This window comes from Ursus arctos, unplaced genomic scaffold (assembly GCF_023065955.2).
Source record: "Ursus arctos isolate Adak ecotype North America unplaced genomic scaffold, UrsArc2.0 scaffold_21, whole genome shotgun sequence".
Lineage (NCBI taxonomy): Eukaryota > Metazoa > Chordata > Mammalia > Carnivora > Ursidae > Ursus > Ursus arctos.
The window spans coordinates 34,852,084-34,865,894 of record NW_026622886.1 but is presented as its reverse complement, the minus strand read 5'-3'; positions in this window follow the sequence as shown (position 1 = coordinate 34,865,894).

Below are 13,811 nucleotides of genomic sequence, written 5' to 3'. Positions count from 1 at the left end.
CAACACCCTATATTTTTATTTGTTGAATCTGGCAACTCTACAGCCTGGTGTGGGGTTTTTAAAGTCCAAGCAGGATGAGGAAGGCACCCATGTAGGGGAGAGAGTAGAGGCAGTAATGAAAAGTAGAAACATACCGGGGATTGATCAAAGAAACAAATAGATTAAGGATAATGGAAGCCAGTTTTCTCACTATCAGAGAATACAGTATAAATATGTAAAAGAAGAAAACAAACATGGATCTTGTTATTAATTGAAATCAGAGGTATTGGAACTTAAGGGTTTTGATAAATATAAATAACATAGATGTAAATATTTGTATATGTATGTATCTATATACATATACTCCTTAGCTCTGAGATGATTTTGGAGCAGTGGCCTCCCACCCCCAAAGGAATGAGCACAACTAGCACCCACATCTTGGTTTCCAAATTCTAGCCTGCAGTAAAAGAAATGAGGGCTCATTGGAGAAAGGTCCCAGGGCTGGGACAGGGAAAATATAAGATAAACCCAGACTATTTTTTTATACCCAAAATCAAAGAAGTGCTCAAAGAGTGATGGGGACAGGGCGCCTGGGTAGCGCAGTCTTTAGGCGTCTGCCTTTGGCTCAGGGCGTGATCCCGGCGTTCCGGGATCGAGTCCCACATCGGGCTCCTCCGCTGGGAGCCTGCTTCTTCCTCTCCCACTCCCCCTGCTTGTGTTCCCTCTCTTGCTGGCTGTCTATCTCTGTCAAATAAATAAATAAATAATCTTAAAAAAAAAAAAAGAGTGATGGGGACATGTAGCAAAATGGACACACAGGACACAGAAGACATCTTAAAGGACTCTCAGTGATCAAATCTGGGACAATTTGAGTACTGAAATAAAAATAGTAATTGATTATAATGCATTGGACACAACAGGAATCTGATTCATGCTGATATAAATTAGTAAATGAATAAATTAGAAGTTTGATGAGGAACAGTGTATTACATAGTTCCAAAGTTACTCCCCATAAAAATATTTAATTACTAATAGGAAAAGAGTGATTGCACAATGGAGCAGACTGGCAGACACCACCCTAATAAAGCGATCCATGTGAACATCATCAGCAATGGGCAAAATCAAAACCAAACCCTTCACCACCTGAGTGGATGCAGTGAGAATAACACAGCATCGCTTCTGTGATACTCTTGCCGAAGATGCACAACCAAGGCCAATCACAGGAAGTGTCAAATAAGCCCAAATTTTTTGTTTTTAAAAAATTAAAGATTTGTCTGCTAGATAACCAGCCTGTTATCTTCAAAATATGTCAAGATCATGAATGTCAAAGACTGAAGCACTGTCCCAGACAGAAAACAATTAAGGGACAAAGGATACTATTAGCACAGCTGGCAAAAAATGGAATGAGGTCCAAAGATTAGAAGTCAGTAAAGTAACAATGTTAATTTCCTGATTTTGTTGGTCGTATTACAGTCACATAGAAAAATATCCTTGTTTGTAGGAAATACTAAGTACTCCCAGATGATAAAGTATCAGATTGGCCACTGCATTAAAATGGTTCAAAATAAAAGTTATTTGTACTGTATTGCAACTTTTTTCTAAATAAGGAATTTTTTTGAATTAAAAAAAATTTTTGTTAATGCAAAATCTAAGGAAAGCAAATCAATTTGAAGTTTGTTTGTTTGTTTGTTTAATAGTCCAAAGGAGAGATGAGGTTCATCCTGGAGTATTTGTAAGAGGAATAGAGATGATGAGACAAATTTGATTAATATTTATGGAGCAAAATTAGCAAGTCTTAGAGACTAATTTGATATGGTGATGAGAAAGGGAGTCTTATATAAATATCAGATTTGGTGCAATTGATTGAGATATGAATTATGTGAAGAGGGGAAGCTATGGAAAATAGATGATGGGTTTTGATCATTATTAACTTTAAATACCTGTTTAATATCTGAGTAGATAAGACTGATAAGCTTAGGGTACAGATCAGGGCTCTATTTCAAAATCATAAGCATATAGGCAAGTCTAAAAATATAAAAAAGGAAGAACTCATCCGGGTACAACACACAGAGAAAGACGATTAGTATACTAAAAATAGGATCCTGGGGGGGGGAAATGAGAAATACTGAAAGAGAATGAGGGAAACAGTGGAAGAGGGACAAGGAGAGGAGGATACCCCAGTGTTCCCTTTCATTAAAGTGTGCTTATTGAATTGGCATATGGGAGAACATTAAATCTGGGTTTCAAAGTCTGAGCCGGGTTGCGGGGGGGGGGGGGGGGGCAGGGAGTCCAAGTGGAGGATCAGCCTGTAGGTTGTCAGATCAAATACAGGGTGCCCAGTTAAATTTGAATTTCAGGTAAGCAAAAATATTTTTAGTATATCTCAAATATACTAATAAAGAACTGAAAATCACATTGAAAACAGCACAAGGAACCAAAAACACTGGAAAACACAGCAAGGGATATGGAGGTCAAGTCTAAGAAATGCAAGCAAGAAATTTAAAAGATTAAAGAGAAAATTATAAATAAGCACTGATAAATCAGATTCGATATGTGAATAATTGGAGCCCTTGAGGAACAGAACAAAAATAATAGAACAGAAAACAAAGCAGTAGATAGATATACAAATATTTAAAGAAATAATTTAAAAATCCCAGAAATAGAAATTCTTAAATCTAAACATTGAATACCTTCTATGGAATGTAAACTGGAAAAAAATAAGAGGTTCCTCAAAAAATTAAAAATGGACCACATGATCCAGTAATTTCACTTCTGGGTATTTATTTGAAGAAAATAAGAAAACACTAACTCAAAAAGTATATGCACTCACATGTTCATTGCAGCATTATTTACAATAGCCAAAATATGGAAAGAATCTAAGGATCCACTAATGGATGAATGGGTAAAGAAAATGTGTTATATCTATCTATCTATCTACACACACACACACACACACACACACACACACACACACAATGGAATACTATTCAGCCATATAAAAGAATGAAATTTTGCCATTTGTGACAACATGAATGGACCTTGAGGGCATTTTGCTAAATGAAATGTCAGAGAAAGAAAGATACCATATGATCTCACCTATATGTAAAACCAAAAAACCAACAAACACAAAAATCAAGTTTAATAGAGTGGTGGTTGCCAGAGGTGGAGGTGGGCAGTGGGCAAAGTGGGTAACGAGGGTCAAAGGTAGAAACTTCAACTTCTAGTTATAAAATAAATAAGTCATGGGGGTGTAATGTACAGCATAGTGACTATAGTTAATAACACTGTATTGCATATTTGAAAGTTACTAAGAGTAGAACTTAAAAGTTCTCATCATAAGAAGAAACATTTGTAACTATGCATGATGACATGTTCACGAGATTTACTGTGGTGACCATTTCACAATAAATGCAAATATCAAATCATTACGTCGTAACCCAAAACTAATATTATGTTATATGTCAACTGTATATATTGAAAATTGAAAATAAATAAATAAATAAAATAAAAACAATCACATAAAGATAAAAAAGAAAGAAAATGCATAATATGTGCCAGGAAAAAGTGATGCACAATAGTCTCCTTTTAGACCCTGACTAGTAAATTAGAGGAAAATAAGGACTCCTTTAAGCATCCAAACCAAAATGTAAAATAATTCATTAAAGTTTAATAGTCTGGGTTGAGTCAGGAAAACAGCCACTTTAAATATTCTTTTTTTTTTTTCACTTTAAATATTCTGACAATACAGTGTTTAACATAGAAAATAGAGCTTACGTGAATGGTGTAAACTCTAGGGGAGCAAAGATCACGGAAGTTGCTATGAAAAGGCAGAGAAACTGTAGTTAAAAGGTCAAAGAAGCAGAAACAGAAGCCTTCTTAGCCTGAAGCACCAAAATAGGTGGTTCCCAAAAGCTTACAGGAAAGTTGCTGCTAATTCTCAAGAATCTTTGGGAAAGCTCCCACCGAACTGTCTCCGTGTTTGACCGCAAAGCAGGTAGTTTTCCGCTCTACCAAGCAGCCACTGTGAATCTCACACCTGTTCATGTGTCTGGCAAACAACCACCCCTGAAGAATAACGGTTTCCACTTCTCTTCCAAATTTCACTTGCATTCTTGTCATGGGCAAACTCTCACTTGAAGCTCTGCAGAGGAAGGAATTCACAGAAAGGTAGTTAGTTCCCGATTTCAGGTCTGCAACACAGGGTCGACTTCATACCAGTGTGGTAGAATGCTGCGTTGGCAATTGACAATCCTGCGCATTTTGGCTGGTGTCAACCTTTTCTACAATAACAGTCAATGCCAAGAGACAGTGGAATAATCCCTATATTGTCCTTAATGTTGTACATAAATTCAGCTAAACCTATTATTCAAGTACAAGCAGATAGAAAAATCTTGCGGGAGCACGAAGGAATTTGTGGTAGAAAGTTCTCACAAGCACTTTCTCAATAAAACCCTAGAAGATGGCTTTCACCAAAAGGAAGAGATGAATGGAAAATGAAAAGCTGCACTGGAAAAACTATCTATAAGCATTGAGACTTCATCAATAGACAAAGACTAAATTCTGAAGGCTATAATTATAAAACAAAATGTAAGTATAATAAATGTTGGCAATATACAAATGATATAACTAATAAAACTTGGGAGAAGAAGAGGGAAATAGAAAAATGTGCTTAATTTCCTCATCTTTTATAGCAGGGGGCCAAAAGATACTATTTAAACCTGATAAACAATAGAGATGTAAGTAGATTTAAATGTATTTAAATATTCAATCAAGTGCAAAAGTAAAAGAAGAATGTTATCAATGGAAAATAGTGATGACAAATGAAGGAAAATACAAATAAGAAATATGCTAATTTGGGGCGCCTGGGTGGCACAGCGGTTAAGTGTCTGCCTTCGGCTCAGGGCGTGATCCCGGTGTTGTGGGATCGAGCCCCACATCAGGCTCCTCTGCTATGAGCCTGCTTCTCCCTCTCCCACTCCCCCTGCTTGTGTTCCCTCTCTCGCTGGCTGTCTCTATCTCTGTCGAATAAATAAATAAAATCTTAAAAAAAAAAGAAATATGCTGATTACATCATTGCTCAAACTGAGTGATCAATAGATACACATACACAGAATGAAGTAGAGAAAATATAGACTATGTGGTAAAAGATTTTTTTTAAAGGAGTGCTTAAATAGAAATCATTGCATAAAATATGAAGTAAAATAAGACCTAGCACAAAAGGCTAAAATAGCCTCAAAGATCCAATAGGTCAGTTCATCTCTAGGATTGTCTGAAAAGTGATTTCTAAATTTTCTTGTAAGGATAGTGTCAATTGCAAGACAAAGCCTCTGGTTGCCATTGGGTTCTCTGTGTGGGAGAACTCATTGATCCTCTCACTCTCCTTCCTAATGGAATCTGGGAATGATTTTCTGATCTCCTCTGCCCCAGTCAGCAGAAGAAAGGAAATTTATTTCCTGAAAAGTATTACGATAGCATTGGGCTAGATAGCAGGAACAATGAATACCAGGCTATAGAGTTAACTTTGCCATCTAGGAAATGAAGAGCAACTAAAATCTCCAGAAAATAAGAATTAAATGAGGAAAGTGAGTAGATTCAGAAGATTAATTTGGAATGATTGGGGGAAGAAAGAGAGATGCAAGTAAGATATAAAATCCTAGAATGGTGAACCTGGAAAAATCTTTAGAGGACAGAGGTGAAGTGATTCATACAAGGTGATGATGATTTATAGACAGAACTAGTAATAGAGTCCACATGTCCTCATTCCTATACTTCTGTGTTCTCTCTAGCAGACTAAGCTGACTTTTACTAAAAGAGAATACGTTGTATTTTATGATGGGCTACTGGTTGGAGGAGGCACATCAAAGATGGCAGCATGATGCCTGAGGACTAAGAGAATAATGTCATTACTTTTAGAAAAAGTATCTTATTTCTAGAGAAAGAAGAAATTTTATGTAATTCTTTATTGACTTTCTTTTTCTTTTTAGGTAATGCAGATCGTGACCAATCCGTATGTATGTATTGTTGTCCTTTATTTCTTGGACAATTTAACTACTTTATGCAAAATCCAGCTTTCAATTTTGCTTCTTTATTTACAGATTACCGATTTTGGTATCCCAGATGGGAAGTTCCCCGGCCAATTGTGTGTGATCCACTGTGCTTATTTATTTTCTTTCTGAGAATGCTATGTTTTTCAATATGTATCACGGTTGTTTTGCTAATACAGTCTCGGTTTCCAAATATATTATTGGAAGAAGAGATGGTATTTACCCCTGAAGTAACTGAGGTAGAGCCAGAAAAGTTACAGGAAAAGGAAGAGGAGATAAAGGAAGAAGACAGGGAAAAGGAAGAGGAGGAAGCGGAGGAAGAGGAAGGAGATAAAGAAAAGGACGAGGGGGAGGAAGGGGGTGAGGAGGAGGAAGGGGAGGGAGGGGGTGAAGAGGAGGAAGGGGAAGGGGAGGCAGTGGAGGGCTAAGATTTACCACCATCATAGGACAAAAGTATAAGACATAAATAAATAAATAAGCACAAAAAATAGAACACTGAGCTTTCACAAAAAAGAATATGTACAAACCACGACTGCAATACCTTTTATTCTCTTCTCTTTCTTATACATATTCAACAAATTTAAATTTGAAAAACACAGAAACAAACCAAAAACATGTATTTTATAGTAAGTGTTGTAAGGCAAGCTCTTGGACACTAAGAGTAGGTAAAAATGTGATGATAGAAATACTAAAAAAGATTTGGCCAGTCTAATAAGTTTTAAGATTTTACTGTGTTATCCTTAAAAAGGAAAGAATTGCCATTTTCTAAATATGTTCCTATCTGTGTTTTAAATATTTCTTAAATGGGTTAATAAGTTTCTCAAGTATTAAGATTATACATGTAAGGTGCTTAGGATCATTCCAACTCAAGATAACCATTTAATAATCTTTGGTTTTGTTATTTTTATCATTACTATTATACTTGTTATTTTTTATTTTATTTAAAATCAGTTAATTACTATTCTAATTGTTATTGATAGTGGTGATGATGGTGGTGATGATATTGACCATGTGATATCAAGGCTTAAATATCATTATGTACGTTTGTATTGTGTATGTTTGAAATAGTTTAAGTGGTACTTGCACATGCTGTTAGCAGACAAATTTTTATTTCTACTTCATGTTTAATATTTCACTAAAGCCTTGTTGTAATTCTTTTTTAGGCTGTATAGTTTGTTGCCACTAAGGGCAAATAAATGTCAAAAGTTTAATTATTTGTGATTGAGCAATTTGGCTGCTTCCAAATTTATGTGATAAAATAAAATAAAAATTTAAAAAGTTATTTACTTGTAGTTATTTAATATGTACAGTAAAAGTTCATAAATTAATAATATAAATTAACCACTTCTATTTATAGTGCTAATAAATGATCTGAATAAAAATACCCAACATAGCACACATCAAATGGTATAAACTCCATATTTATTAACTTTATTATATTAAAAGCCTATTCTTAAATGTAGCAAGATGAGAATTATGCAAAAACAACCCTGCATATATCCAATTTCTGTGTCATTAGCCTCTTTTCTAACTAGCTTCCTGAGAAAAAGCCTTAGGTAGAGAAAAGGGCTGGTTCTCTACAGTGCTTTTATTTATTAGTATTTTCTGATACTTATATACTACTTCATAACTTCCAAAGTGCTTTCATGTAATTCTTTAATTCCCAAAACCACTCTGTGGAGTTGGTATTGCTTCCATTTTTAAAATGAGAAGACTGACTTTGGATTTGTGAAGTGTTACAACCTAGGACAAAACAAATTAATTTCTGGACACTTATGCATTTATAAGTATAAATTCTTCATGATACCACATTCCGTTCCCACTATGACTAACTTATATATCTGTATATCTAATGTACTTTACTCTTTACTCTTCAACATATTCTCCAGGTAATTTCATGGAATATGATCGCTATAAGCCAGTGGTTCTCAACTGGGGGCAATTTTGCCACCTCCCTTCCAGGGACATTTGGCAAAATCTGGAAACATTATTGAAGTTGTGACCAGGAAGGTGCTACTGGTATCTAGCGGGAAGAGGCCAGGAATGCTGGTAACAATCTTGCAATGCCTAGGACAGCCCCCACAACAAAGAATTATCCTGTCCAAAATATCACCAGTGCCAAGGTTGAGAAATTCTGCCGTTGGCTTATTTCCACCCTGGACATGTGTAAATTATGGATGTATTGTACATATTATTGTATTTCCTTAATTTCTCATTTTTCTAAAAAATTGTTCTCATTTTTTTCCCTACCCTTCTTCCCTCACCTTTTTATATCCACAAGTTACCATGGGAACAGTCATTTTGTTTTTGTGATTCTGTCTCCTTATTTTGGAGATGGTCTGCTCACCACAGGTGGGTGCAATCATAGTTTTTGGCTTAGAGATCCAGACAGACATTCAAGACAGGTTCTCCTTGATGGCAAAAGTTTTAATATGAAAAGCTCTGAGGCTGTTTAGCAGATTGCATGGAAAGAAAGAATGAATACAAACAGAGAAGCAGTGAAAAGACTGTTATCCCTGACGCCTAGTTTTATCCCAACCTTTCACATATATCAGTTCTTTTTCCAGAATATAACCTATTTCCATCCAGTAAGTTTGCCTTAGGTTATTTTGAGTTGAATTCTGTAACTGACTCAATTGACAAGACATTCTTAATCTAAAGATATTTTCATTAAAATGTCCATTATTGGGCACGTGGGTGGCTTAGTCAGTTAAGTGTCTGCCTTTGGCTCAGGTCATGATTCCAGGGTCCTGAGATGGAGTCCCACATCAGGCTCCCTGCTCAGTGGGGAGCCTGCTTCTCCCTCTCCCTCTGCCTGTCACTCCCCCCTGCTTGTGTGCGCTCTCTGTCTTTCAAATAAATAAATAAAATCTTTTAAAAAATAAATAATAGATAAATAATAAATGAACAAATATAATGTCCATTATTCTGAAGCAGCATTAACAATAATGGCACTAAAATTCAATACGTAGAGATCCTTCATAGCATCATGTGGTCAAAGGAATAGAGTGTCTTTTTAAGTTTTATTTCCTAAGTGTTGGTTCTTGGTATCATCTCCATCTCTCCCAGAACCACACACCCTATGTGCTTAGAATACTTACTTTTATCTTTATTACACAAGTTACAGGTTGACTCTCTGCATACGGGATCATTAGTGTGAATCCCAGAGGTGTCAGGGAAAATTACTCTTTTTCAGTTTCCGTGGCACTGAGTTTCAGGAATATACTTTGACCAGGATGTTCTGACCCAAATGGTCTCGAGTGGTGAATGAGCATTTGGTTCATTCCTGAAAGTACTGTATATTCTATTCTGCGTTGTGAAACTCTAAGACTGTTGAAATGTTCCTGGCCCTAGTAAGGTAATCTCGAACAAGTGTCTCTACTACATTACGTGTAGTATATACTTGCCCTTAGTTTAGCTAAGGGCTTGAGAAAGTGCCAAAGAGTCCGTACACTTAGTCAATAAATATTAACAAAATATTAGGGATCCAATGCTGTCTTGAGTCCTTCATTTAAATGGTCAAGGATCAAGTATGTTATTCCTTAAAACCAGATACAGGTAAAGATTGTTGGGTTTTCTATAGGTTCCTCAACTCCCCATAGCAATGAACTATAGCGCTGGATGGTAACAGACACTACACAACGGGAGTCTAGGGAAGAACAAGAATGAACACAGAATGTTCACGAGGAACAACACACAGCAATGGGGAAGGAACCAGATAGAGTCATAAGGGTTCGGTGACTCTAGAGGGGGTAGGAGGACTTGAAATTATTTAGCATAGCCATAAACCCCTTCCACAACATTCAACATAATGTTGCTGGGAAACCAGGTTGGCCAGAAGTGGTGGGCTGGGGCAGAGTGGAGGGCATTGGACCTTTTCTTTCCCTTCCTAGCAAAAGGAATTGCCAAAAACACATGCCTACTCAAATTCAAAGTACCGCCTGAGTGAGGGAAATTGATTATGGGCAGTGTTAGACAAGATCTCTAAAAATATTTAAAAATCTGAGGAATATTATTGGTATTCCTGTTATTAAACAGATTTGATAGATGTCATCATTGGAGTGAGACATCTGATGGGATGCTAGCTTGTGTAGTGTTCTATTCCTGTGGATCAGGTACTCAGGAAACCCACGAATGGCAGTGTTAGCTGAGACTCTGAGGGCAGGAAAGTCACACCCATACCCAGAGAAGGTGTCAGAATAGGTGTCTATTTCAGTGAGAATGAACCACTGGCTTTTCCAGGGTGGAAGGAGTCCAACATAGTCAACTTGTCACCAAGTGCCAGTTGGTCTCCTCAAACAATAGTGCCATGTTAGGGACCCAGAATTCATCTCCATTGTTGGTGGATTCTATATACGGAGGTATCTGGACCAACACTGATAAATGAAAGTCTATGCAACTGTATCTATACGTGGCATCCATGCATTCCATTTGTCTGCCCATCATGCTAATTCTGGGTAGGCAAAGGAGAAAGTCTAGCTAATGTCAACTGATGAATTATTTCATCTACTTTGTCATTTGATGCAACTGGTGGGCAATAATCTGTAAAAAAAAAAAAAAAAAAAAAATTCTGCGTGCCATTCCCTCTTCCTTATTTCCATTCACATGCCTCTGCGCCAGACCCTCTTATTTCTGACCTTTAAATCCTTTTTCTTCCAAACTTCTAACCTATGGCTAGACATTTGCTACAGTTCATGCATCCATATTGATTCCCATCTCAAGCCACTTGCACTTCCATACAAAGTGGATAGTCAGGTGTACCACTCAAAGCTCCACCCTGAAGATTTTCTCTTACTGCTGCCTTTCAAGGCTATAATGCAGTCATTGTCCATTTCCTGCTTGCACCCACATTTTGGGCCAACTGATTGATAAATTAACATTTGGCTTTTAAAAATTACCTTTACCTAGAGGTACAGGACCCCCCCTCAATATAGTCACAAGTGTGAACTGAGATGGGGTGCTGGTGTGACAGTGGTGGGTGAGATAGAGGTCTAGGTTGTCTGCTCATGTGGCTTACTCATGCCCTGTGGTTCCACTTGGATTTGATCCCATGATGATGCTTTGGTTCTATGCCAACTCAGATCATGTGTCCAACAGTTTCCTAAATGTGTGGATGTTCCCCCTTTCAAATATATATTCATTCAAGTAAATGTTCATAGGTTCCTTTTGGAAAATACTTGGAAAATCTTTAAAGTGCATACTAGTGGCCTCCTAGGAACTCAGCCACCTCCTCAGTGGTTTCCCATGTAAAAACTGGCTCAGTTCCAGTAACTAAGCAAGCCATCATGATTTCTTATCACTTGCTTCATTGGATCACTACTGAAAGCAGCTGTGCCAGTCAGATCCTCCTGAAGCCAATGTCAAAACAGAATTAGAAGCATAAGGGGTTTATTAGTTGATGCTTGTAAAACTTGAGGTATCAAAGCATGCAGTGTGGGAAAGAGGGAAAAAAAGAGTAACTGGCAGCCATATGATCAAGGTCAATATCAACAGTGGTAGGCCATGTTAATAGCATGTATCCTTGACGCGATATGGTGAAAGTGGAATTTTACCTCTGTGGTCTTCTTCCTCAAAATAATGGAATCCCAGTCAAATCATGAGAAAAACATCAGACAAATCCCAATTAAGGGACATTCTATAAAATACCAGTACTTCTAAAAACTTTCAGAACTTTCCTTATTTCAAAAAAACAAATCAAAACTTTCCTTAATTCATCAAAAATAAGGAAAACCTGAGAAACCATCAGAACCAAGAAGAGTCTAAACCCAGACGCAAGACTACTAAATATAAGATGGTGTCCTGAATAATGGGATCCTGGGACATAAAAAGGGACAAAAAAAGCTAAGAAAATCTTAACAAGTATGTGCGTTAGCTAAGGAACACGTACCAATATTGGTTCATTAATTGTGACAAATGTACGGTAAGATGTTATTAATAGGGGAAAGTGGGTGTGAGGTATATGGGAACTCTGTACTGTCTTCACAATTTCTCTGTAAATCTAAAATTGTTCTAAAATAATTTTTAGCAAAATTTTAAAAATTATGGGACATGAAAATTACATAAAATTCAAATTTCAGTGTCCATAAATAAAGTTTTATTACAATACAGAAACATGCACAAAGGGCTGGGAGAGAGCATTAGTAGATAGGGAAAGCCCTCAGACTGTAATGCAGATCTGACACCTGTAAAATTCAGTCAGAAAAAGGCTCAGACCACAGTGCAACTCAGAAAAATCTCAGCCCACACAAGGCGGGTACTGTGGTGCAAAAATCCCCAATAGAGATCGTTCGTGCTGGGAGAAGTATGTGTTGGGCAGTGTTGTCAGAATTTCAAATAAAATTAAGCCAGAGGGGAAAAACGAAGAAATAAAATCAAACCAGAGGATACAAAATAGGAAATCTCATGCATGTCCCCTCAGGAGCACAAAACTTAAGGACTGAGAGACTGATTTCCCCAAAATGGCTGATTTACAGAAAACTGATATTATTGGAATTTTTTTTTAATGATACAGAGTTGGTCAGGGTTTGCCTCATATCAACCTTGGGAAGTTTTGCTTATAGTTGCCAGAAGAAAAATGACCTCAGTCTGTTGGTCTTGGAAAATAAGCTGAATTGAGTTTTGATCGTATGACCGGATGGGTTTTGTCTGCTCAGGGAATTTTCAAAACTGGTCTCTTGTTTTTTATTTTAACAAACTCTAAGTGGACTTTCTCCTCTTTACATTCTCTGCCCATAAATACAGACTACCCCAACCCCTCAACAGACTCGCCCGCCGTGGCTGGCTACCGTTTGCACGTTCCGAATTGCAACTCCTTCGTGAATTCCCAGATCACCCAGTCTTTCTGGCTGCCTCGGTTCGCCTCTATCGCTGGCGGCTGCCGTCCTGCGTCGCGGACTGCGGTTACCCAGGAAAGCGGAGCCGCGGCGGGGACGCCGTAGCAAACCCCCCGGCGCTGCAGCTAACCGCGCTCTTCGGGACGGTTTCTGTCCTGAGAGATCTGAGAGCGGAGCCTGTGCGTGGCCACCGTGGGTAAAAAAGGATTTGCCTACGGTGGCTAACACTTCCCATGGGTCAAAGCAGATACTCAGCATACCTCGCAGCTTTTAAGATTTCAAAAGAAGAGATAACGGGGAACTAATTGTAAAAAAAAAAAAAAAAAAGTGGGGAGGCAATTCTGATTAGAGTGTGAGATTAAAATCTCCTCCATGAGGGAAATAATTCCTGGAGTATGATATGAAAATTCCAATTGACAGGCAGGCTAGGAGGGTCTGAAGCTGTGTGATGAGCTCACAGTATAATGACCTGAAGATCAGTCACAGAACTTTCCTGGGCTTCTGGGTACTAGGCTCAATGTGCAATGTAACTCAGATCCTAGGGCACGAACCGGAAATCAATATGGAGGGGACAGAAGGACGCAGTGGCACGAGTGAAAGGTGTTAGGCTAGCAAATTCTGGTAGGAGGATACCAGAGCTCATCGATGGTGAGAATGGTGGGAGCGAGTAGGAACACCGGGGCTGCCACTGAGCAAGGAGGATGGGCTCTTTCCGTGGGAGCCTTGGAGTCATCAAAGCTGGAAGGCATGCATGAGCTTAACGACTCGGACCCTGAGGGACACAGCAGGAAATTGTACTTCTGGCAGAAGACTGAAGGAGGGCTACAGGAAAGAACATTGCACTTCTTGAATTAATGATACTTAATCCAGTTATTCGCCATTTTCCCCTTGAAAGGCAATCATATGCATTCTCTTAGGTTGAATGCTTTGGTTGAGACTTTATTAACAAGAGACT